Genomic DNA, 12,773 nt, shown 5'->3' with positions numbered 1-12,773 from the left:
ACCTAAACCACCCAGAAGGACGAGGGCAGCAGGCACATGGGAACACCAACACTTGCACGTTCCTCTTCAAGCCACACACCATCCTGACTTGGAACTATATCGCTGCTCCTTCACTGTCGCCGGGCCAAAAATCTGGAACTCCCTTCCTAACAGGACTGTGGGTGCACCTACACCACACGGACTGCAGCGGTTCAAGAAGGCGGCTCAAATCTCGAGTGGATCTGATCCAGTAGAAGAGTAGTACTGCGTGTCATGCATACTCCAATGCTTTGCAACACTGACCCTACCCAAAATGAAAATATTTTCTGTTAGTGACTGGTGGGGAGGAAAATCCAAATAGGGGAAGAGCACAGGCTCAGCTGCTGAAATTAAAGCCCTGCAACAGGTTTAGGTTAGAGGGTAGGCCAAGATTTCCTTACAAGAGGGAAGCAGCAAGAAAACAGTGCATAACAAATTTCTCCAACAGAGATTTACAGGTTTTTCTGAGTCACATGCAACAAAGGAGAGGTGGGGTATTTGGATTGGGTAACAAGATACCACTGGGGTCTGTAATTCCAATCATCTGAAGGGAGGTAGCTGTGGCTGTTAGTGCAAGTTCCCCTAGTGCCAGAATGGCTATGCAATGAAGAGGTTAAAGAGATAGTGGGAGGCAAGGCCATAGAGGAATTTGAACTTAAAGGAGGATGAGAATTTTAAAATGGAGGTATTGCTGGTCGAGAAACCAATGTAGGTCAGTGAGCACATGGGGTGATGCATTCACAGGTCCAGGCTGCGGGCCGTCGGGAGGTCTGTCCTCCCCGGTTGCCTGCCCGTCTTCCGCGGTTACGTTCGCACCCGGGTGTCCCTGGAGAGGGAGCATGCGGTGTCCGCCGGCACGCCTGAGGCCTTCCACGACTGGTGGGCACCGTAGGGACTGGAGTGCATCGTCGATGCCGAGAATGGCATTTTAATCTTAGTTTTGGTTTATTTTTCTGTTTTTAATAAAGTTATTTTTGTAAATATGTATATAAAGGGGGCCTGAGGAATAAAGGCCCCCTCAACATGAAAAATATAAAAGGGGCCTGAGGTATTAAGGCCACCTTGGAGAAAAAAAGAAAAGAAAAAAAAACGGGGGTTAAAAAAAAAACGTGGTTAGATACAGAGTAAAGCTCCCTCTAAAAAAAGAAAGAAAAAAAAAATGGGGTGATGCATGGTACGGGGAGCAGAGATTTGGATGAGTTCAAATTTATGAAGGGTAAAAGATGGAAGGCTGGCTGGCCGGGTGTTCAAAATTAATTAAAGTATCAATGAGAGCTTCAGCAGCAGTGGAGAGGGATGATGTTACGGAGGTGAAAGTAGGTGATCTTTATAATGGAGAGGATATGGAGTCGAAACCTCAGCTCAGGGTTAAGTAAGATGCTAAGGTTACAAACAGTCTGGTTCAGCTGGAGAGAATAGCCTGGGATGAGGAGGGAATAGGTGGAGAAGAAACAGAGTTTCTGGTGGGGGGCCGAGCACTATAGTTTAGGCCTTCCCAATATTAAATTGATGAAAATTGTGATGCATCGGTACTTAATATCGGACAAGCCGTCTGACAACATAGAGGCAGTGGAGGGATCGAGAAAAGTGGTGGTGAGGTAGAGCAGGTGTCAGGCAGTATACATGTGGAAACTGATGTCATGTCTTCGGATGATGTGACCAAGGGTCAGCATGTAGATGGGAAATGGGAGGTGGCCAAGGATAGATCCTTGAGGGAATCCAGAGGTAATGATGCAGACATAAGGAAAAGCCATTTCAAGAGATGCTCTGGCTATGATTAGATGGTTAAAAGTGGAACCAATCAAGGGCAGTCTCACTGAGCTGCACAACACAGGAGAGGGGTTGGAGGAAGATGTTGGTATCAACCATATAAAAGACTGCAGAAAGGTTGTAAAGGATGAGGAAGGATAATAAACCATACAATGCCATTTGTGACTTTGATGGAAACAGACAAATGATGCTCGGTATTTACTGGAATATTGTTGAGAACAATGCATGATGCGAGTTGTAGGTGACTGTTTACTGATGTGACCCAGCAGATGTCAGGGAAGTAGTCGTGACACCCATCATGCTGAGCAGAAGGTGCCATGCTGTTTAGCTTCCTATATCAGAGCAAGGTCATTACTAGATTCCTAACTTTGTAACCAACACCCATCTCCATTATGGGTAACCCCATTAAAGTCATCACAAAAAAAAGGATCTAAGGATAAATCCAGCAAATACAGGCCAGTCAGTTTAACCTCGGTGGTGGGAAAACTTTTAGAAACGATAAACCAGGTCAAAATTAACAGTCACTTAGACAAGGGCGGATTAATTAAGGAAAGCCAGTACAGATTTGTTAAAGGTAAATCACGTTTAACTAACTTGATTTGAGATTTTTGATGAGGTAACAGAGACAGTTGATGAGGGTATTGCAGTTGATATGGTGTATATGGACTTCCAAAAGGCATTTGATAAAGTGCCACAGCAAAGTTGAGGCCCATGGAATAATAGGGACAGAGGGCAGCATGGATATGAAGTCGTCTAAGTAGTAAGAAACAGAGTAGTGTTTTTCGGATAGGAAGAAGGATATAAGTAGTGTTCCTCAGGGTCAGTACTAGGACCATTGCTTCTCTTCATATATATGAATGACTTAGACATGGATGTAACAGGGTACAATTTCAAAATATGCAATTGTCTTGGAAGTATTGTGAACTGTGAGGACGATAGACAAGCTGACAGAATGGGCGGACATGTGGCAGATGAAATTTAATGCAGAGAAATGTGAACATATTTTGGTAGGAAGAACGAGGAGAAGAAATATAAACTAACTGGTACAATTCTAAATGGGGTGCAGGAACAGAGAGACCTTGGAGTACATGTGCACAAATCATTGAAGATGGCATGGCAGGTTGAGAAAGTGGTTAAAAAGAGATACGGGATCCTGGGCTTTATGTATAAATAGAGGCATAGAGTACAAAAGCAAGAATGTTATCTTTATAAAACACTGGTTCGGCCTCAATTAGAGTATTGTGTCCAATTCTGGGCACCACACTTTAGGAAGGCTGTGAAGGCTTTAGAGAGGTTTCGCAAAAGATTTACAAGAATAGTTCCAGGGATAAGGAACTTCAGTTACAGGGATAGATTGAAAAAGGTGGGGCTGTACTCCGTAAAGAAGGAAAGGTTGAGAGGAGATTTGATAGAGGTGTTCAAAATCATGAGGGGTCTCTACAGAGTAGATAGAGAGAAACAGTTCCCTTTGGCGGAGGGGTTGAGAATGAGAGGCCACAGATTTAAGGTGATTGGCAAAAGATCCAAAGGCAACATGCGGAAAAAAATGTTTATACAACGAGTGGTTAGGATCTGAAATGCACTGCCGGTGAGAATGGTGGAGGCAGATTCAATCATGGCTTTCAAAAGGGAAATGGGTAAGCACCTGAAGATAAAAAAATTACAGGACTACAGGGAAAGGGTGGGGGAGTGGGATGACCTGAATTGTTCTTGCGGGGAACAAGGCTTCTTCTGTACTGTAACCATTCTATGATTCAATGATTCTATAACATAGATTCCTGGGTGAGAAAGAGATGGGAGTAGGTTGTTTTCCCAGGTTTCACCTGGTGCCTTACACATGTTGGCAATCTAGAAACCACCAACTTGTATGACATCACAATGATTAGTAGATAGGACAAGAGTTGCATCAAAGATGTTATTACGGATATCGATAGCTGGTGCATACTTTACATGACATACCAAATCTAATCCATCGATGGTGAAGTGGCGAAATTCATATATTGCAATGTCGGTTTCTGCAAGGCAAATTATGTCAACCTTGTCGTGGATAAAGACAGTGCTGATGATTGAATGCTTCGCCACTGCAAAACCCTGCTCATCTTCCTCTTCCTCCTCCTCCTTCTTCTCCTTTTCCTCCTCCTCCTCTTCCTCTTTCTGGGGTAGGTGGGACCTCTACAAACAGGATGGTCTTCACCTGAACCAGAGGGGTACCAATATCCTGGGGGGGAGATTTGCTAGTGCTCTTCGGGGGGGTTTAAACTAATTCAACAGGGGGATGGGAACCTAAATTGTAGTTCCAGTGTGCAGGATGTTGAGAGTAGTGAGGGCAGAGATAAGGTTACAAGGACGCAAGAGGGCACTGGCAAGCAAGAACTTGGTTTAAAGTGTGTCTACTTCAACGCCAGGAGCAGCTGGAATAAGGTGGGTGAGCTTGCAGCATGGGTTGGTACCTGGGATCTCGATGTAGTGGCCATTTCGGAGACATGGGTTGAGCAGGGGCAGGAATGGATGTTGCAGGTTCCGGGATTTAGATGTTTCAGTAAGAACAGAGAAGATGGTAAAAGAGGAGGGGGTGTGGCATTGTTAATCAAGGAGAGTATTACAGCGGCAGAAAGGACGTTTGAGGACTCGTCTACTGAGGTAGTATGGGCCGAGGTTGGAAACAGGAGAGGAGAGGTCACCCTGTTGGGAGTCTTCTATAGACCTCCGAATAGTTCCAGAGATGTAGAGGAAAGGATAGCGAAGATGATTCTCGACAGGGGCGAGAGTAACAGGGTAGTTGTTATGGGGGACTTTAACTTTCCAAATATTGACTGGAAATACTATAGTTCGAGAACTTTAGATGGGTCAGTTTTTGTCCAGTGTCTGCAGGAGGGTTATCTGACACAGTATGTAGACAGGCCAACCAGGGGCGATGCCACATTGGATTTGGTACTGGGTAATGAACCCGGCCAGGTGTTAGATTTAGATGTAGGTGAGCACTTTGGTGATAGTGATCACAATTCGGTTATGTTTACCTTAGCGACGGGCAGGGACAGGTATATACAGCAGGGCAAGAATTATAGCTTGGGGAAAGGAAATTATGATGCGATTAGGCAAGATTTAGGATGCGTAGGATGGGGAAGGAAACTGCAGAGGATGGGCACAATCGAAATGTGGAGCTTATTCAAGGAGCAGCTACTGTGTGTCCTTGATAAGTATGTACCTGTCAGGCAGGGAGGAAGTTGTCGAGCGAGGGAGCCGTGGTTTACTAAAGAAGTTGAAGCGCTTGTCAAGAGGAAGAAGAAGGCTTATGTTAGGATGAGACGTGAATGCTCAGTTAGGACTCTTGAGAGTTACAAGCTAGCCAGGAAGGATCTAAAGGGAGAGCTAAGAAGAGCAAGGAGAGGACATGAGAAGTCATTGGCGGACAGGATCAAGGAAAACCCTAAGGCTTTCTATAGGTATATCAGGAATAAAAGAATGACTGGAGTTAGATTAGGGCCAATCAAGGACAGTAGTGGGAAGTTGTGTGTGGAATCAGAGGAGATAGGGGAAGCATTAAATAAATATTTTTCGTCAGTATTTACAGTAGAGCAAGAAAATGTTGTCGAGGAGAATTCTGAGATTCAGACTACTAGGCTAGATGGGATTGAGGTTCACAAGGAGGAGGTGTTAGCAATTTTGGAAAGTGTGAAAATAGATAAGTCCCCTGGGCCAGATGGAATTTATCCTAGGATTCTCTGGGAAGCCAGGGAGGAGATTGCAGAGCCTTTGTCCTTGATCTTTATGTCGTCATTGTCGACAGGAATAGCGCCGGAAGACTGGAGGATAGCAAATGTTGTCCCCTTGTTCAAGAAGGGGAGTAGAGACAGCCCTGGTAATTATAGACCTGTGAGCCTTACTTCGGTTGTGGGTAAAATGTTGGAAAAGGTTATAAGAGACAGGATTTATAATCATCTTGAAAAGAATAAGTTCATTAGCGATAGTCAGCACGGTTTTGTGAAGGGTAGGTCGTGCCTCACAAACCTTATTGAGTTTTTCGAGAAGGTGACCAAACAGGTGGATGAGGGTAAAGCAGTGGATGTGGTGTATATGGATTTCAGTAAGGCGTTTGATAAGGTTCCCCACGGTAGGCTATTGCAGAAAATACGGAAGTATGGGGTTGAAGGTGATTTAGAGCTTTGGATCAGAAATTGGCTAGCTGAAAGAAGACAGAGGGTGGTGGTTGATGGCAAATGTTCATCCTGGAGTTTAGTTACTAGTGGTGTACCGCAAGGATCTGTTTTGGGGCCACTGCTGTTTGTCATTTTTATAAATGACCTGGAAGAGGGTGTAGAAGGGTGGGTTAGTAAATTTGCGGATGACACGAAGGTCGGTGGAGTTGTGGATAGTGCCGAAAGATGTTGTAGGGTACAGAGGGACATAGATAGGCTGCAGAGCTGGGCTGAGAGATGGCAAATGGAGTTTAATGCGGAAAAGTGTGAGGTGATTCACTTTGGAAGGAGTAACAGGAATGCAGAGTACTGGGCTAATGGGAAGATTCTTGGTAGTGTAGATGAACAGAGAGATCTTGGTGTCCAGGTACATAAATCCCTGAAGATTGTCCAGCAGCCAGCTTTTGCTTTGACATGTGGCTGAGAGATTGCTGGAACAGCAAACTGGCGTGGCATGAACACATTATGTCTGCTGCTTCGATAGCGGGCATTCACCAGCATGATGTGCTGAGAGTGGTTGCACATCAACTGCACATTGAGCACATGGTAATCTTTGTGGTTACAGTACATCTCAGCGTTGCGATGCAGTGCCCGCAAGGTCATGTGCATTCAGTCAATGGCAAGCTGCACCCCTGCTATCCTGGCAAAGCCACATGCATGTTCCACCTGCTTCTCCCTGTTCAGACAGAAGACAATGAAGTCCCCTTTCCTGACGTACAGAGCCTCTGTCACCTCTCGGATACAACGATGGTTGGTGAACTGTAAAATATGTCACCTGTTCCAGCCTGGAAGGATCCCGATGCGGAGAGGTTGAGAGCCACTGTCACCTTCATGGCCACTGTTAGCACTGTCCTCACACAACTCTGAAACTGCAGGTCCAGTTCCAAGAAGTGGCAGAGTTTGGTGAGCACCTCCTTAATGAATCACAGTTGCCGAACACACTACTCCTGGCTTAGGTGGTGGTAGGAAAAGTGCTCTCGGAAAACCATAGGTAGATAAGATCTCCTGCTGGGAGCTCTCCCCCCCCACCTACCCTCCTCCTTCTGCAGCAGCTTCTATTTTTCTTTGCTGCCTCTGCACCATTTCCCTCTCAGCTTGCAGCCCAAGCAAGACAACTACTATGGCATCCATGACTGGGAGCAACTGGTCTGCCCAGAGCCCAAACAGTGACAATAAACACCTTCCCCATGTGCAGCACCACTCCCTGCAGTCTTCACCAACTTTACAACTCTTCCAAACACCCTGTACCTCCACAAACGCAAACAGAGCCCGTAGAAAGTAATAATGAACTGATCTGCAAATTGGAGGATGATGCATTTAAATAGCAATAGGTGGGGGTCTTTCCCGCTGCCGAATTCATGTTTAGCTGTGTGTGTTTAAGAAAGGGCATTAACTAGAGCGGTGAGGTCCAAAATGGGAGCGCTGGGATCAGATTGGCATTAGATGCTCATTGGCGTCACAATGTTCCTACTCTGTATACCGTCAGTGCACACACGTAACGCCCACACTAATGCCTTCACCAAGATGCCGTTCAGCACGAGCCACACCAGAGGTGGGTGGAAGAGGTGCAGATGCCATTTCACCCACAGCACAGAAACAAGCAGCACTACGGAACCAAATATTGTGGCCTTTAAGTCTGCTAATGTTACTGGCATGGTTAATAACATAAATAGGGTTACATTAAGGAGGACAAATTCCTGATCTTGTACCATATCTAATTTATAGTGGCAGAGGTCAATTTACCCCATTTTCAGTCAATAATTGCCATTGTGAACTGTCAAATTTTACAAAGTCCAATTTGGCAACAGGTACATTTGACCCACACCAAGAAGAAAACTGATACTGGCTAAATTGGGCCACCTAGCACACATGTGGCCATCTAAGGTTTCAAAATGATGTCCAAGATGCACGTGTGCACTTGGTAAAAAGGCTTGTGCACATGTGCCTGACAACCACTGGTTGAATACAATGTTCAACGTCATGAACAACCTCTCCCATCCCTGCCACCAGTGCTATTTAAAAGGATCATGAACTACTTAGAGGTTAGTTGCAGGATTATTTCTTCTTGTTGCTCATGAAATTCTACACATTTTCAGAGGTTTTCTATACTCTTAAAGTTTGAATATTCTATACAGAATTGTCTGGCTTATAGTGCTGAAAAAGGTTGTTTCTAGGCATGAATGGCCTGGTCGAGCTTCCACTGGGATTTGAATATTACTGGGAGAATAACGGTGGTCATACAGAGCAAGGCCATCTGCTAGAAGAGGGAGGAGAAGGAGGGAAACCAAGGCACTCAACAAGAGCCAATATCTGTGGATGGTCGAGCAACTCTCTTACCTCAATTCCAGTCAGGACCAGTGCAAGATTCTGCTTTGCTTCACATAGGAGGTAGCAACTGAAATCTGTCAACTGCTGCAGATGCGACTGCAGCCTCAAAGTTGAATAAGGACAGCATTACCTGTGGCTGTCAAGGTGACTGGAGCTCTTAATTTTTCAGCCTAATATCAGGCTGTTGCTGGAGATACAAGCAAGTTTGCAGTTGACTCCTGTACAAGGGAGGTCAATGAGACTCTCCATACAATGGAAAACAAGCATAACGCATTTCCTCATGAATGGCGGAGCAGGACTGAATGGGCTACTCCTGTTCCTGTTTTTTATTTGCAAGATAAGCACATACGCAATAGGAGTGGGAGTAGGCCATTCAGCCCTTGAGCCTACTTTGTCATTTAATAAGATCATGGCTGATCATCTTTTATCAACTCCACTTTCCCGCCTTATCCCCATAGCTCTTGATCTCCCTATTAACCAAAAATCTATCTATCCCTGTCTTGAATATGCTCAACGATTGCAGATCCACAGCTCTCTGGAGTAGAAAATTCAAAAGATTTACAACCCTTTGCGTGAAGAAATTTCTCCTCGTCTAAGTCCTAAATGGCCACCCGCTTATTCTGACACTTTGGCCCCTAGTTCTAGATACCGCAGCCAGGGAAAACAGTTTTATCTTTAGACAGGTGAGCTTGGAATTTAGCGTTGATAGCAACTGGGATGTTAATACAACTGTTAAAAAAATGAATTAACCTTAAGATTGAACTGTTGCAATACCATTGGATATTTATCACATGAACACAGTACTGTGCCTGGCCTCTTGATGGTCAGAGAGGCAGAGAGGAAGGAGTGGTAGAACCTGAGGGATCTAAGATCGGTATCAAAGGTAAGTATTGAGATAATAAGAATCTATGATAAAGAACTATAGTAATAAAATTGAGTTTCAAAAGAATGAGCTTTTAAGATTTAAATCCAAACTTTTTTAAGTCTTAAGTTTTATTTCTGGTAAATTTGAATCTTCAATCAAAGAATCTAGAGGTAAAGGAGCATGAAGTGATTGGTGAGTATCTGGTGAGTTTTCTTTTCTTTTTGTCCAGATCAGGGACAAGTCTTAAATTTATTATTGGTAGGTTTAGCTGGTTATCTAATAAGTAGAGGCATGGCAGAGTATCTCAGTTCTGTCGAATGTACATCCTTTGCCATGTGGGAAGTCCAGGATGCTTCTTCTGTCCTGGACAAACACATTGGCAGCAAGTGCTGTCAGCTGAAGGAACTCAAGCTCCAAGTTTTGGCAGTTGGCATCACTGCAATGCATCAATGAGGCTATGAGCTATGTCAATACCACATTTCTGGAGGAGGTCACCCAGCAGCTTAAGAGTATGCAGGCAGAGAGGAAATGGGTGACTGCCAGACAGACAAGGAGGAGCAGGCAGGTAGTGCAGGAATTCTCAGATACATCTTGTTCTGTAATTGATATTCAGTTTTGAATACTGGTGAGGGTGTTGGTTCCTCTGGGGAATACAGCCAGAACCAAGTCCATAGCACCATGGGTGGCTCAGCTGTACAGTGGGGGAGGAGGTGTTAAATTCCAGAAAGCTTGTTGTGGAAGGATGATGCTGGAGCCTATCTTCACTCAGTTCCACATTTATTGTACAGAATAAAAGGATTACAAACATGTAGCTCCTCATTCAAAAACCTTCACCAGTCTCAGTAAGTGTCTGCTTATAAGTGCTCAAGTAACACCTATTCACAACCTCCTCCTGCATTTAATTAAACAATTGATACACAATTAACAGATTAACAGGAGAAAGATCAGAAAAGCAATACTGATAGTGAATTCAATAGTTAAGGGAACAGACAGGTGTTTTGTAGCTGAAGATGTGACTCCAGGAATTGCATGTTGCCTCCTTTGTGCCAGGGTCAAGGATGTCACTGAGTGGCTGCAGAACATTTTGAGGGGAGAGGTTGAACAGCAGGAGGTCATGGTCCATATTGGTACCAGGCAGATTTTAGGGAGCTAGGAAAGAAATTAAAATTCAAGACTTTAAAAGGAATACTCCTGATGCCACATGCTAATGAATAGAAAAATAGGTAGAAACTGCAGATGAATGCGTGGCTGAAGAGATGGTGCAGAAGCAAAGGCTATAGATTTCTGAGACTTTGGGACTGGTTCTGTGGGAGATGCAAACTTTAGAAGCCAGGCGAGTTGCACTTCAACAGGGATGGGACCAGTATCATGGTGGGTGGATTTGCTAATGCTGTTGGGGAGGGTTTAAATTAGCTTGGCAGCGGGATGGGAACCTAAGCGTAGATTCAAAAGGGAGAGAAGGGAAATGGAAGGCAGAAAATTAGTAAGCAAGTATGGAGGGCAGAAAAAACAATGGCTAGAAAATGTACAACAAAGGAGTTGTTCAGTGATTAGTGGTATAGACTTCAATGCAAGGAGTCTAGTGAATAAGGCAAATAACCTGACGATACAAACAGACACTTTGAAGTATGAAATAATAGCTATTACTGAAACATGACTTAGAGGGCAGGAATGGCAGCTCAACATTTCTGAATACAGGGTTTTCAGACGAGACAGAGGGGGAATAAAAAAGGAAGGGGTCACAATATTGGTTAAAGAAATAATCACAGCTGTGAGGAGGGATGATTTGCCAGAAGGATCATCAAATGAGGCCATATCAATTGAACTGAGGAAGAAAAAAGGGGCAAAAACACTGCTGGGAGTGTACTATAGACCCTCAAACAGTCAGAGAGAGATAGAAGGGCAAACATGCCTGCAAATTGCTGAAAAGTGCAGAAACAATAGGTCTGTAATAGAAGGGGATCTCAACTACCCTAATATTAACTGGGATAAAATCAGTGTAAAAGGTGTAGGTAAAATACATTCAGAAGAACTTATTTTCCTGTTACATAGCAAGCCAAACAAGAGAAGGGGTAGTTCTGGATTTAGTTTATAGGGAATGAAGGTGGCAGGTGTGCAAGAGCATTTTGTTGGTAGTGATCATAATTCAGTTAGATTTAATGTAGTTATGGAAAAGAACAAAGATAGACCAAGATAAAAAGTTTTAAATTGGGGAAAGGCCTATTTTACTATGCTGAGATGAGATTTGGCAAAGGTGGATAGGAAACAGCTACATGAAGGGAAATCAGTATTGAAGCAACGGGAGGTATTCAAGCAAGAGATTGAGAGGATTAAGAACAAATATATTCCCACTAAGAGAAAGAGTGGGACTCCCAAATCTAGAGCCCCACTCCCTAACACCACTTCAGATATCAAAGAGCATATAGAATAGGATAAAGCAAAAATGGGAAGCTTATGCCAGATAGTGAGAGCTCAATATTGCAGAAAGCCTAAAGAAGTATAGAAAATGCAGAAAATTAAGAACAAAATTAGGAAGGTGAAGAAAGGGCATGAAAAAATATTGACAAGCAAAACCCAAAATGTTTTATAAATGCATAAAGAGCAAGAAGATAAGGGCTGATTAGAGACCAAAAAAGTTACATGGGTGGAAGCAGAAGATGTAGGCATAGTCCTTAACGAATACTTTGTATCTGTCCTCACAAAAGAGGATGACAATGCAAACATTATAGTTAAAGAGAGGTGTCGGAAATATTGGATTGTATAAACATAGTGAGAGAGGAAGTATTAAGGAATCTAGCATCTTTGAAAGTGGATAAATCACCAGGCCCAGATGAAATGTATCCCTGGCTGCTAAGAGAGGCAAGGGAGGAACTAGCAGAGACGATGACCATTATTTTTCAATCCGTTGTGGCTACAGGCTTAGTGTCAGAGAGCTGGAGAGCAGCTAATGTTGTACCATTGTTTAAAAAAGTGAGGAAGGGATAGACAAAGTAATTACAAGCCATTCAGCCTAACTCACAGGCCAGCAAATTATTGGAAAAAAATCTGAACGACAGTATAAATCATCATTTCGAAAGACACAGATTAATCAAGGACAGTCAGCAAGGATTTGTTAAGTGAAGGTCATTTCTGACTAACTTGATTGAGTTTTTTGAGGCAGTAACAAGGAAGGTTGATGAGGGTAGTGCATTTGATGTAGTCTATATGGGTTTTAACAAGGCTTTTAACAAGGTCTCACATGACAGACTATTCAGAAAAGTAAGTTTTCATGGGATCCAAGGGAAAGTCACAAGTTGGATCTAAATTCAGCTTAGCTGCAGGAAGGAAAGGGTAATGATCGACAGCTGTTTTTGAGACTGGGAAGCTGTTTCCTGTGGGGTTCCACAGGGCTCAGTACTAGGTCCCTTGCATTTCATGGTATATATCAATAATTTTGACTTAAATGTAGGGGATGTTTGTAGATGATACAAAAATTGGCCGTGTGCAGGAAGGCAGCAATGGCCTGGTTAGGTGGGCAGAAAAATGGCAAATGAAATTCAGTCCAGAGAAGTGTGAGGTAATGCATTTGGGGAGGACAAACAAGACTAAGGAATACT

The sequence above is a fragment of the Heterodontus francisci genome, chromosome 2, assembly GCF_036365525.1.
Source record: "Heterodontus francisci isolate sHetFra1 chromosome 2, sHetFra1.hap1, whole genome shotgun sequence".
In the NCBI taxonomy this organism is placed as follows: Eukaryota; Metazoa; Chordata; class Chondrichthyes; order Heterodontiformes; family Heterodontidae; genus Heterodontus; species Heterodontus francisci.
The sequence above is the reverse complement of the archived record's forward strand: the minus strand, read 5'-3'. Positions refer to the sequence as shown.